Genomic DNA, 12,245 nt, shown 5'->3' on the forward strand with positions numbered 1-12,245 from the left:
TCATGCATCTAGGTCTCAAATAGATAAACTTAAGAGTGATGCTAAATATTATGTGTGGGATGATCCTTATCTGTGGAGGTTTGGTAGTGACCAACTAATCTGTAGGTGTGTGCCAGATCATGAGATTCAATCTATTCTTCAGTTTTGTCATGGCACACCTACAGGCGGTCATTTTTGTCCTCAGCGGACCGCTAGAATAGTGTTAGATTGTGGGTTCTATTGGCCCAATATTTTTAGAGATGCTCATCTTTTTTCCACCACTTGTGAGTAATGTCAATGAGCGAGAGGGACCATTACACATAGGCCTGAGATGCCTCAACAACCCATTATTTTCTATGAGATTTTTTATGTATGGGGTATTCATTTTATGGGTTCATTTCCTATTTGTCATGGTTTTTCATATATCTTGCTTGCTATTGATTATGTTTCTAGATGGGTTGAAGCTAAGGCCACTAGAACTAATGATTCTAAAGTTATTGTAAATTTTGTGAGATCTAACATTTTTTGCAGGTTTGGTGTGCCTAGAGCGATTATTAGTTGCCAGGGGAGCGACTTCTGTAACAGGTCATTGGAATCCATGCTCAAGAAGTATGGAGTTGTGCATAGAGTTTTACAACTTATCATCCCCAAACTAATGGGCAAGTGAAAGTTTTTAATAGAGAGATCAAACATGTGTTGTAGAAGGTAGTGTAGCCCAACATAAAGGATTGGAGCAAGCTACTTGAAAATGCTCTATGGGCTCATAGGACCGCTTATCAAACCCCTTTGGGGATGTCTCCCTGTAGGGTGGTTTTTGGTAAGGCATGCCACGTTCCGATGGAGATTGAGCATCGTGCTTATTGGGTTGTGAAGAGTTGTAACATGGCATTTGATGAAGCGGGTATGGAAAGTAAGCTTCAATTATAAGAACTTGAGGAGATATGCTTAGAAGCCTATGAGAACTCCAAGATTTACAAGGAGAAACTGAAGAGGTTTCATGACTCTAAGATTCTTAGGAAGGAGATCCATATTGGCCAAAAAGTGATCTTGTATAACTCTCGCTTCAAGCTTAATTTTGGTAAACTTCGATCTATATGGGATGGACCTTTTTTTATTACTAATGTTTTCCCCATGGCACAATTGAGATTAAAAATGAAGTTATTAGCAAAGTCTTCAAAGTGAACGGTCACCAACTCAAGCTTTTTCATGAGAGCCCCAAGTGGTGGAGCAGTTTGTGGCGGACCTCTCTTTGATCTTGCCAATTTTATGTGATGATGTCCCTTGAATGGAACTTGAGGAGTTTCCATCCCCTTCTTTTGTATGTTGTCACTTTGTTTGCCTTTCATTGCATGCTCACATTGAGAACAATGTGCACTTCAAGTGTGGGGGGAAGGGTTTACAAAATTTGTTTGTTGTTTTCTCTATTTCCTGTTTTTTGTATTTGTTATTGTCTATTGTTTCTGTATTATGTTTTAGTTTTTATGTTTATATATGTTTTCTGTTTATGTTTAGTTGTATGTCGTTTCTGTCTATTTTTTGTATCTGTGTGTTTTTTTGTCTATTTTTTTGTATCTATATGTTGTTTTTGTTTTTTTGTTGTTGTCTGTTTTCTATTTTGTTGTATTTGTTTTGTTGTTTTACTGTTTTTACATATAGAAAAATTAAGAAAATTGTTGAATTTAGGCACTTTTTCATATTTTTCATGGGATTTCTAGCTTGTATAAATTGTGAGAGATGTACCATTTTTAGTTGAGAGGTTTCGTGCTTGATGTGAAACCATTGTTGCAATTGTTTAAGTGGTAAGTAGGCTTGGAAAATAAAAATGTAAGGTGGATCATGTGTGATAGAATTATGCCTTGTGAGTTTTCGGGCTTTTGTGGAAGGATTGCACTATTCCATTCATGCTCTTTCATGTATGATTTCACCCTTGTGCTAGATTACTCTAGGTTTTGCCTTGCCTCTCTTGTTATTCCTTGTTGCACATGCATTGATTGAGATGATTTAGGCCTTCTTTCTTTTAGCCACTAGCCAAATAAACCTACCTTGCACTGATATCCATTGTCACCCTCTTTGAGCCTTTAATCCCTTCTTTCATTTTGTAGCTCATTATAGGCCAAAAAGTGGAAAACCATGTTGTCCTAAACTTTATGGAGAAAAGGGGCATTGGAATTGTTTTGGGATTTGGTTTCAAACAAGTGAGGAGGATTTGTATTTTGTTTTTATGAAAGTTCCTTTGTTTTCATCATTTCATTTTCTTGTGACTTGTTGAAAAAAAGAAAAACAAAGAAAAAAAAAAGAAGAAAACAATAAAAGAAAAGAGAAAAAAATGGGAGTATAAAAAGAAAAAGTTCAAAGAAAAAAAATGTACAAACAAAGAAAAGAAGAAAAAAATGCAATAAAAGTATGTTGTGGTTCATTTTCATTCTTACCTGTAAGTTCTTTTTAATTTTAATTTTGTTCTCCACTTTGTTTCTTTGCAAACACAAACCCATACATATTTCATGAGGTTGAGTGTTGTTATTTGAGAGATTTCTATCACCATGGTACATTCTTAATTTTGACTTGACTACTTTTCCACTTTGCATTTTGTGATCATGTGTTCATGGATTGCTTGTTACCTTGATACCACTCTTCCATTTTCCATCTTTTTCACTTTTATTCATTGTTAGGATCCATTGAAAAATATGTGTGTTTTTTTCATTCCTTTCTTTTAGTTGTGGTTTTACTTTAGTTTAATTTTTCTTAGTCTTTCTTTTTGTTTTGCCCAGAGTGCAAAAGATAAAGTGTGGGGGAATTTGATTGAGCATTTTTAGTTTAGTATTTTTCTATTCTTGTTAGCTTATTTGACCTCTTTTGATTCTTATTTTCTCACCTTAACTCAATTTTGGTCTTAGGCAAATGATTGGGCTTAATTGATAATTGTTACTTATTTTCATATTTTTGTGCTTACTTGACCTATCTTCCTTGTGCAGGGCCAATAGGATACTATAGAACTTCAAATGAAGCGTATGAGTAGTCCTGAGAAAGCTAAGAAAAGGAGCTACAACTTTGTTAGAAATAAGCGTGAGCCAGTTCTGCTTTTTTTAGGGTCATTTTAGGCTTGGGAGTCAAAGGCTCTACATTTGAATTTTGGGCTGCGAAATTAGGCTTTGCTTTGTGTAATTAGTTTAATTAGATAGATTAGATAGGCCTAATCAAGGCCCATCCTTCCCTTCTGATTAGTCATAATATATATTAGTGTAGTTAGTTAGTTAGTTAGCTACTTCATTTTGTACAAAAACAAAATTTAGAATCTTGTTGTGTAAGTTTTAGGATCAAACTCTTTTATCTCTTTTTCTCTCAAATGTTCTTCATTTTTCTTTCTCTCTTCAATTTTGTTCTTCTCCTTTCTTGCACGAATTTTGTTGCTCTTCCACTGGTGATGATCATTGAAGCTAAACACTCAATGAATCCAAGGATCCAGTCCAAGGAAGTCTGAATTTGAGTTCTGGTTTAGTATTTCAATCTTTTTTGAATGTTCATCTTCTTCTTCAATCCTATTTTCAATTTTCATGAATATGAATGTGTTTAGTATTGAAAATGAATTAGATTATGGATTCATTACCTAATTTCAAATTTAATCATAGATTGTGTGGAAGATATTTCAATCTGATTTGTGATTTCAATGAATTTAAGGATTAATTTGATTGAACTACCGTTAATGACATTAACTGAACATTCACAATATAATTGTCATTTGTAGAATTGTGATAATTCAAATTGTTTGGTTTGGTGAATTGAATTAATGCTCTTGAATATGTTTCAGAACCTATTTCATAAACTGTCAGTTTCTGCATTTTTGTGTGTTTCTACAATTTTTCATTTATTGTCTGCAAATTGTTTGGAAATTCCTCCTGCTATTTATAAGTGGATTGAAGTCTGAACCAAATGGAACTGTATCTCTAAGTCGGCCTAAGTTATTCCTGTACTGGAGAATTAATCCTAATTTTATTTTGTTGTGGAATGATTCGGCAATCGTTATCAATAGGTTGTTGTTTGTGATGTGCGCAGTTGCACATTGTTAACTCACATGCATTGACAACCACATTAATGCAGATCTCAATAATCCGCATGGGCTCAGTAAGTGATGAGAATCATGAAACTGGCCAAATACAGGCTAAAGGCCCAAGTGGAGAAGGACGAAGGCCCAAGTGGAGAAGGACAAAGCCCCCGAGTGGAGAAGGATGAAGGCCCAGAGGCAGAGACACTATCAAGACTATTAATTGTTGCTGAAGGCCCAAGTTAAATATGTTTTTTAGTTATAATTTTTATTTATTGTAATTTTGGCCCAAACTATTTAGAAGGCCCATGTCTATTTTTATATTTTTGTTCAGATACACTATAAGTATTTGTTTTTGTTTTCAATAAAGGAACTTTTGGGCATTTGATAAAATTTGGTGAGAGTTTCTCTCTGGGTTCCTTGTTGAACCAATATCAGACTTATCAAGGTAATCCTTGTGGCGTCTACCCTGACTTATCTTCCTTCACTGGAAGTAGCGTCTACCCTGACTTATCTTCCTTCACTGGAAGTGGCGTCTACCCTGACTTATCTTCCTTCACTGGAAGTGGCGTCTGCCCGGACTTATCTTCCTTCACCGGAAGTGGCGTCTACCCTGACTTATCTTCCTTCACCGGAAGTGGCGTCATCCAAACCTTCGTAGCCTGTATCAAACGATCCGCTCCTACTCAGGTTCACATCATCTGGTATCAGAGCTTCGGCTCTTGATACAGGTTCTATCCTATCCTATTATTTTTCTTTATAATTTGTCCAGGTTCGTGTTTTGTCCTTGTTCTATTATTTTTTTTTTGTTTGTGTCTTTGTTTCGTTCTTGTTCTTGTTCTTGTCACGTTTTTGTTCTTGTTCTTATTTCTTGTGTCTTTCAGACTTTGTGTAAAAAAAAATTTGTTTAAGTTTTGTTTCAAGTAAAAAAAAATTGCAGAAATTTAAAAAAAAAGAAAAAAAAGAAAGAAAGTGAGTGTTTGATCTTTGAACACGAAATTGAGGCATTTAGAGGTGTTTTTTGGGAGAAAAAAATCGTGGACCAAATTCCTTATCTAGATTCTCCTTTGAATTCTGAGCGTTTTGATATATAGTGGGCCTCAAACGGACAACCGTAACAAAATTTATGAGCATTTGAAGTTTACTTGTCATAGCTATTATCTTATCTGCTATCCTATCTATTATCTTATTTGTTATCATATTTGTTATCCAAATTAAATCTAATTTGTTATCCAAATCAAATCAAATCAAAATTTGTTATCCAAATCAAATCAAGTCTAATCTGTTATCCAAATCAAATCCAATCTGCTATCCAAATCAAGTCTAATATGTTATCCAAATCAAATCTAAATCCAAATCAAGTCTAATCTGTTAACCAAAATCAAATCTGATTTGTTATCCAAATTAAATCTGCTACACAGTCTGTGATAACTAAACTGTCTTTCCTGTTATATACCTTGTGTGTCTAATTTGATTCATCCAGGAACTTAAGAGGGAGTGAGTGGTAAAAGGCAAGAGTGAAAACATCACACAAAAGCCTATATTGAAAGCATCAAACACGAGTGAACTACCATCAAAGAGAGAAACACGTGAGTAGAGTGTGGTGAGGTCCTGAATTTTTTTTTAATTTACAACAAAATTCTTTGTTCCTTAATCATGGCAAGAGCTGGTGACAATGGTGGTGTATATCATCAACTGGACGAATCTCAGCGCTTATTTCTGGACGCATGGACTACACAAATGCAACGTTTGATGAACCATAACAAAGAAGAGCCCTACAGACGAATAGCCAAATCTTCCTCGTTTACTCTTAAACCTCTATCCCATAGAGAAGTGTGTGATGACCAAATCAGAATGAGAGAAAAGAGAGAACAAGAGAAAGAAAATAGTGAGGCACCACAAAGGAATATGAAAAAGAAGAGTGATACACATAAGAGAGAGAGTGATACACATGAGAGAAAATTTAATTATTTTGCAGAGGCGAGTGAAGTGAGGAAAGTGTTACCTGCTCATGAACCACTCAATCTATAGTATTGCAAAGACAGTAAAATTTCTACAGATAATTCTAATGAGTTTACTATTTCTATTTCTCCTAGTGTTCAACCCTTATTGCAGGAATTTAAAAATGTCTTTCCTAAGAAGATTCCTCATGGACTGCATAGAACAACATCCTCACAAAAGCAATCCCCAAGAGACTCAACGTAAGGATGCACATGCCAAAGTTGAGTATGTGAAAAGATTGTATGATCAAGTGAAGGTGCAAATTGCAAAGAAGAATGAAAGCTATGCCAAGCAAGCCAACAAGAAAAGGAAGGAAGTGGTACTTGAACCCGGTGATGATCCTGGACAGTTGAGGACAAATGTTTTCCAAGAAGGAGGGAATGATGAGAATCATGAAACTGGCCAAATATAGGCTAAAGGCCCAACTGGAGAAGGACAAAGCCCCCGAGTGGAGAAGGATGAAGGCCCAAGTGGAGAAGGATGAAGGCCCAGAGGCAGAGACGCTATCAAGACTATTAATTGTTGCTGAAGGCCCAAACTAATTTGAAGGCCCAAGTTAAATATGTTTTTTAGTTATAATTTTTATTTATTGTAATTTTGGCCCAAACTATTTAGAAGGCCCATGTCTATTTTTATCTTTTTGTTCAGATACACTATAAGTATTTGTTTTTGTTTTCAATAAAGGAACTTTTGGGCATTTGATAAAATTTGGTGAGAGTTTCTCTCTGGGTTCCTTGTTGAACCAATATCAGACTTATCAAGGTAATCTTTGTGGCGTCTACCCTGACTTATCTTCCTTCACTGGAAGTGGCGTCTACCCTGACTTATCTTTCTTCACTGGAAGTGGCGTCTACCCGGACTTATCTTCCTTCACCGGAAGTGGCGTCTATCCTGACTTATCTTCCTTCACCGGAAGTGGCGTCATCCAAACCTTCGTAGCCTGTATCAAACGATCCGTTCCTACTCAGGTTCACATCAGTAAGCGATGCGGAATAGTGCGGTGAATAGTCATGATGCAACAGATAGGATGTTGTCGCAGCTGCACACTGTTCACTTACATGCACTAACTTTATTGCCTATCCCTCCCACTTAAATCTCCTACCTAATTTTCCCACCTATGTCTCCTACCTAATCCTCCCACCTAACTCTCCTACCAAACTTTCTCACCCTATATATAATCCCACCATTTGACAATGCATCACACATAACAACATCCTCACAAAAGTAACCTCTATTACTAACTCTCATAGCCTTCCCACTCACATCCCCAAACACCACCCATGGCTCCACCTAAAGAAATATCGGTTGTCATTCACCACCATAGTCAAATTGCAGACAACCTGGTTGACGGATTGACGTACTCATGTGTAAACCCAATATTTTTATACGTGAGTAGGTCTATTACGTTAACACAATTGATTTGGATAATTAACCAATATCTCCTCACTTGGGCAACTGAAATAGCTTTTTAGTTGTTATATCATGTCCCTATTTCATTTTATCATGGCCAAACATGTTTCATTTAAGTACAAATGCATGACAATGATGATCTCAGAGGCATATCGGAAACAATTGTCCAAAATCCAGAATTCAATTTTGTCAAATTGTATGCTATTACTGAGCTTATTCCTTAACCACAACCATCATCTCCACAACCACTGCAATAGACCTACTCACGTATGGAAATATTGTGTTTTCACATGAGTACGCTGATCCATGAACCAAGTCATTTGCAATCTGACCGTGGTGGTGAATGACAACCAATATTTCTTTAAGTGGAGTCATGAGTGGTGTTTGGGGGACGTGAGTGGAAAAGCTATAAGAGTTAGGAATAGAGGTTACTTTTATGGGAATGTTGTTGTGTGTGATGTGTTGTGAAATGGTGGGAGTATATATAGGATGAGAAAGTTTGGTAGGAGAGTTACGTGGGAGGGTTAGGTAGGAGAGTTAGGTGGGAGAGTCAATGCATGTCAGTGAATAGTGTGCAGTTGTGCACATCACAGACAACAACCTATCCATTGTGTCATTACTATTCACTACACTGTTATGCATCGCTCACCGAGTCCATGTGGATTATTGAGATCCCATTAATGTGCTTGTAAGTGCATGTGAGTGAACATTGTGCAGTTGCGCACATCACATACAATAACCTATTTGTTGCGTCATGACTATTGATCGCATTGTTCCGCATCGCTCACTAAGCCCAGGCTGATTATTGAGATCCACATTAATGCGGTTGTCAGTGCATGTGAGTGAACAGTGTGCAGCTCTTCACATCACATACAATAACCTGTTCATTGTGTCATCATTATTGACCGTACTGTTCCGCATCGCTCACCGAGCCTACATGGTTTATTAAGATCCGTATTAAAGCGGTTGCCAGTGCATGTTAGTGAATAGTGTGCAATTGCACACATCACAGACAATAGTTTGCCCATTGCGTCATCATTGTTGACTGCACTGTTCCACAACACTCATTGAGCCCACACGGATTATTGAGATTCGCATTAATGTGGTTTTGAAGCATTTAGGATTATATTATTAAAGTAAATTAAAAATAACAACTGAATAGCATGGAACAATGACAAATACATAATAAAGGCTAACAAATAATTAAAAGTAATATAACAAAAAAATATGTTAAATTATTCATTCTAATTTCAGGGAATTGTCTAGCTTTTGCTCCATCTCTGCCCAGCTTAGGTCATTAACTTGAGAAGGTGATGATGAATTATGAACATTAACTTTAAGTTCCATATTACACTTGTTATATTTGAAAATGTATCGAACATGAACCAAACACCTTCGTCAATAATTTGAATTGCCCTACACTCAATACGACCATTGAATTGGTATACAATACAACGATACCAAAGTGCAGTAATTATAGGTGTAGCATGGTCATCTCTAATTGATGATTGTATTGCAATGATTATGTCTGGCATTATCATTGTTGGATTCAATAGTATTGATTGTGTCTTGTCACTTCTGAAAACTTCATTTGCACATGAACAGGGGATTACCTCACCATTGATATAAACATACACACAAATTGGCTCTAAACTCATTGTGCTTGCTCTCTATGTTTTCTCACACAATTTGATTTGATGGAACTATGCAAAGTCTACGGTGATATGGTGCCTTTATATATACAATCAATCACAGGTCCATGGTTCACGTGATTTGGAATATCGATGCGTGATAGTAAGACAGTTATGTTAACGTGCTTTCGAATCTCGAGGCCTTATAATGAGACAAAGTGTAAACGTGCTTTCAATTCTCGATGCGGTTTATATTATAAATTGATGGGATGTGCATGTCAATACAACATTTTCATCGCCCAACTTCAAATTTTATATCATTTGTATCCGTTTTACCATTAAACATCATTGTCATGGCTCATATACCTCTATTGCATCATCAACATGTTCATTGTTCACGTACCACAATTAACGACTTAATCACTTTATATTACCATACAATACTTGAACCAACACCACAAATTTTACCATTATTATCGTCTACTGTGTTCCAACATATTGCCCTAATCAAATAATGCAAAATTGATCCTGCATTGATCACTGCATTGGTTGAACAACGAAGGACTGAAACACACACCTTTCACCTGCCATGGGTGAGTGCACCATCACACTCGAAAATGTTGCACTGCATCTAGGCATTAGGGTCAATGGTCATGTTGTGATAGGACCTAGCTTCTTACATTGGGATGAGTTATGCGATGAGTTACTAGTTGAAATCCCTCCAGATAATGCACCTAAAGGAGCTGCACTAAAGTTGATATGGTTGCTTAGCATCTTGCGCTCACCATTACCTGAAGAACTAACAATACACCAACTACAATGCAAGTGTAGAGCTTACATAATGTACATGATTGGTGGTGCTTTAATACCTGATAAATTTGGAAATAGAGTTCATCTAATGTATTTGAACCTATTACGTGATTTCAACAACATAAAAAAATATAGTTGTGGTTCTGCTTGTTTAGCAAACCTGTACAGAGAACTGTGTCGGACATCATTAGAGGTTTGTAAAGTTATGGGTGGTTGTGCCATACTATTCCAGTCATGGGCTTGGTACTTCATGCCTTTTATTGCACCAAGACTCCCACGACTTGAAACAACTTATTTGGTCGCTAAAAGGTTAATACAAATAATGAAATCAAAATTTTTAATTTCAATGATGCGCATTATAACATTACAATAAATAATGGTTTTGTTTTGTTTACATTTTAGATGGAGTGGTGGTAGATTAGAACATAAGGGCACACCTCATGGTGACTTGGTCGAGTATACATCTCATATAAATCATATGGAGAGCCATCAGGTACATTACTATCATCAATTGCACCATTAATATGTACATATTAACATTTACTAATGTTGCATTGTTAACATATATTTTAGTTTTCTTGGGTCCCATATAGAGGATTTAAAGAGCACCTACCAAGACATGCATACAGAGATAGGGACATTTGGTCTGCATGTACTGCAATTATTTGTTTTCCCATCATGGAATGGCATCAAACAAACTGGGTCAAGCCACAATTTGAACTACATCAAGATATCCCTGTTGATCCCAAGAATCTTGATCGACTTCACTAGATTGACATGCGAGGCAATCATTGTAGTGACTGAATGAAATATCATGCAGGGTGGATTAATATCTGGAAAAACAAACACAATGATGTTTTAATTGGACAGTGGGTTGAAGGGATAATGACATACACACACCATAGTATATGGAATGGTATAGGCAAAACACTATTTTGTTCTTGTCTATTGCACAACAACTAAATGGTCCACACACAACAATTTCCCATAATGTTGCAGGGACTATAGAAGAAACACATTTCCTAATCGCACATCCTCAATCAATGTTTTGTACTCCATCATCTGTTCATCAAACTTTTGGTCAGACTTGCAAGTCAGTCAATGCAACTAACCACGAATGGATGACCAATTTATTTGGTGTCAAATTGAATTCACCAAATTATGTGGCATCATATTTAGCTTCTTTACAATAGTTTGATGATCATATTCGTTTGGAAAACAAGGACAAATTTCTTAAGCTATAGCAACCCACAGTGAAAACCCTGGGATAGAACAACAACATCATCATCATCATGAGGGAGAACCAGCGATCTAGGAGAGAAGAAATTTGCGACGTAATTGATGTCCACTGTCCTGTGGGACTGGTCATCATCTTGGTCATTAAAGTATAAAATATTGTGATAATGAGATCAACTATGTTTAAGTACCCTTCTAATGTAGTTTTCAAAATTATGTTAAAGTGGTCATGCCATGCTATGTTATGTTTAAGTGATCATGTTATGCAATTTATAAAATTTATGTCAAATACATTAAGAATATATATGCCAAATTTATTTCATAGTTTTCAAGTCAAAGAATAAAGGAAATGGCGTGTAACAGTTTCATGAAGAAGGACCCCAAATTAATAGCAAAAAATTAAAAAAAAAACCTTGTTTTGGACCCTTAAAAAAATTTTAAGTGGCCATGTTGTGCAATTTATAAAATTTATGTCAAATACATTAAAAATATATACGACAAATTTATTTCACAGCTTTCACGTCAAAGATTTTAAAAAAAATAATATCGTGTAACAGTTTCATCAAAAAGGACCTCAAATTAATAGAAAAAATTGTGTTTTCAACCCTTAAAATAATTTTTAAGTGGTCATGTTATGCAATTTATAAAATTTATGTCCAATACATTAAAAATATATTTGCAAATTTATTTCATAGTTTTCACGTCAAAGAATCTAAAAAAATATACCGTGTAATAGTTTCATCAACAAGGACGTCAAATTAATAGCAAAAAAAACATGTGTTTCCACCCTTAAAACAATGTTTAAGTGGTCGTGTTATGCAATTTATATAATTTATCTCCAATACATTAAAAATATTTATGACAAATTTATTTTATATTTCTCACGTCAATGAATCCAAAAAGCATGTGCGAACGATTCTAACTGCTTTTTTTATTATTACTGCTCAACGCACTGACCCTAATCACATCTCGAGGCCATGTGCCGAACAAGCTTAAATGACACCAATGCATGTGACTGCATAGTGAACACCTGCATGCAACCGACAAATTCTACAAATGTCACTGCCAGCTGAAGACATTGGTTGAACCCCTACCACTATGTGTCACCCAATTGCATATGTTTGTTTTTACTACAATGA

Source organism: Glycine max, chromosome 19 (assembly GCF_000004515.6).
Source record: "Glycine max cultivar Williams 82 chromosome 19, Glycine_max_v4.0, whole genome shotgun sequence".
Taxonomy (NCBI): domain Eukaryota; kingdom Viridiplantae; phylum Streptophyta; class Magnoliopsida; order Fabales; family Fabaceae; genus Glycine; species Glycine max.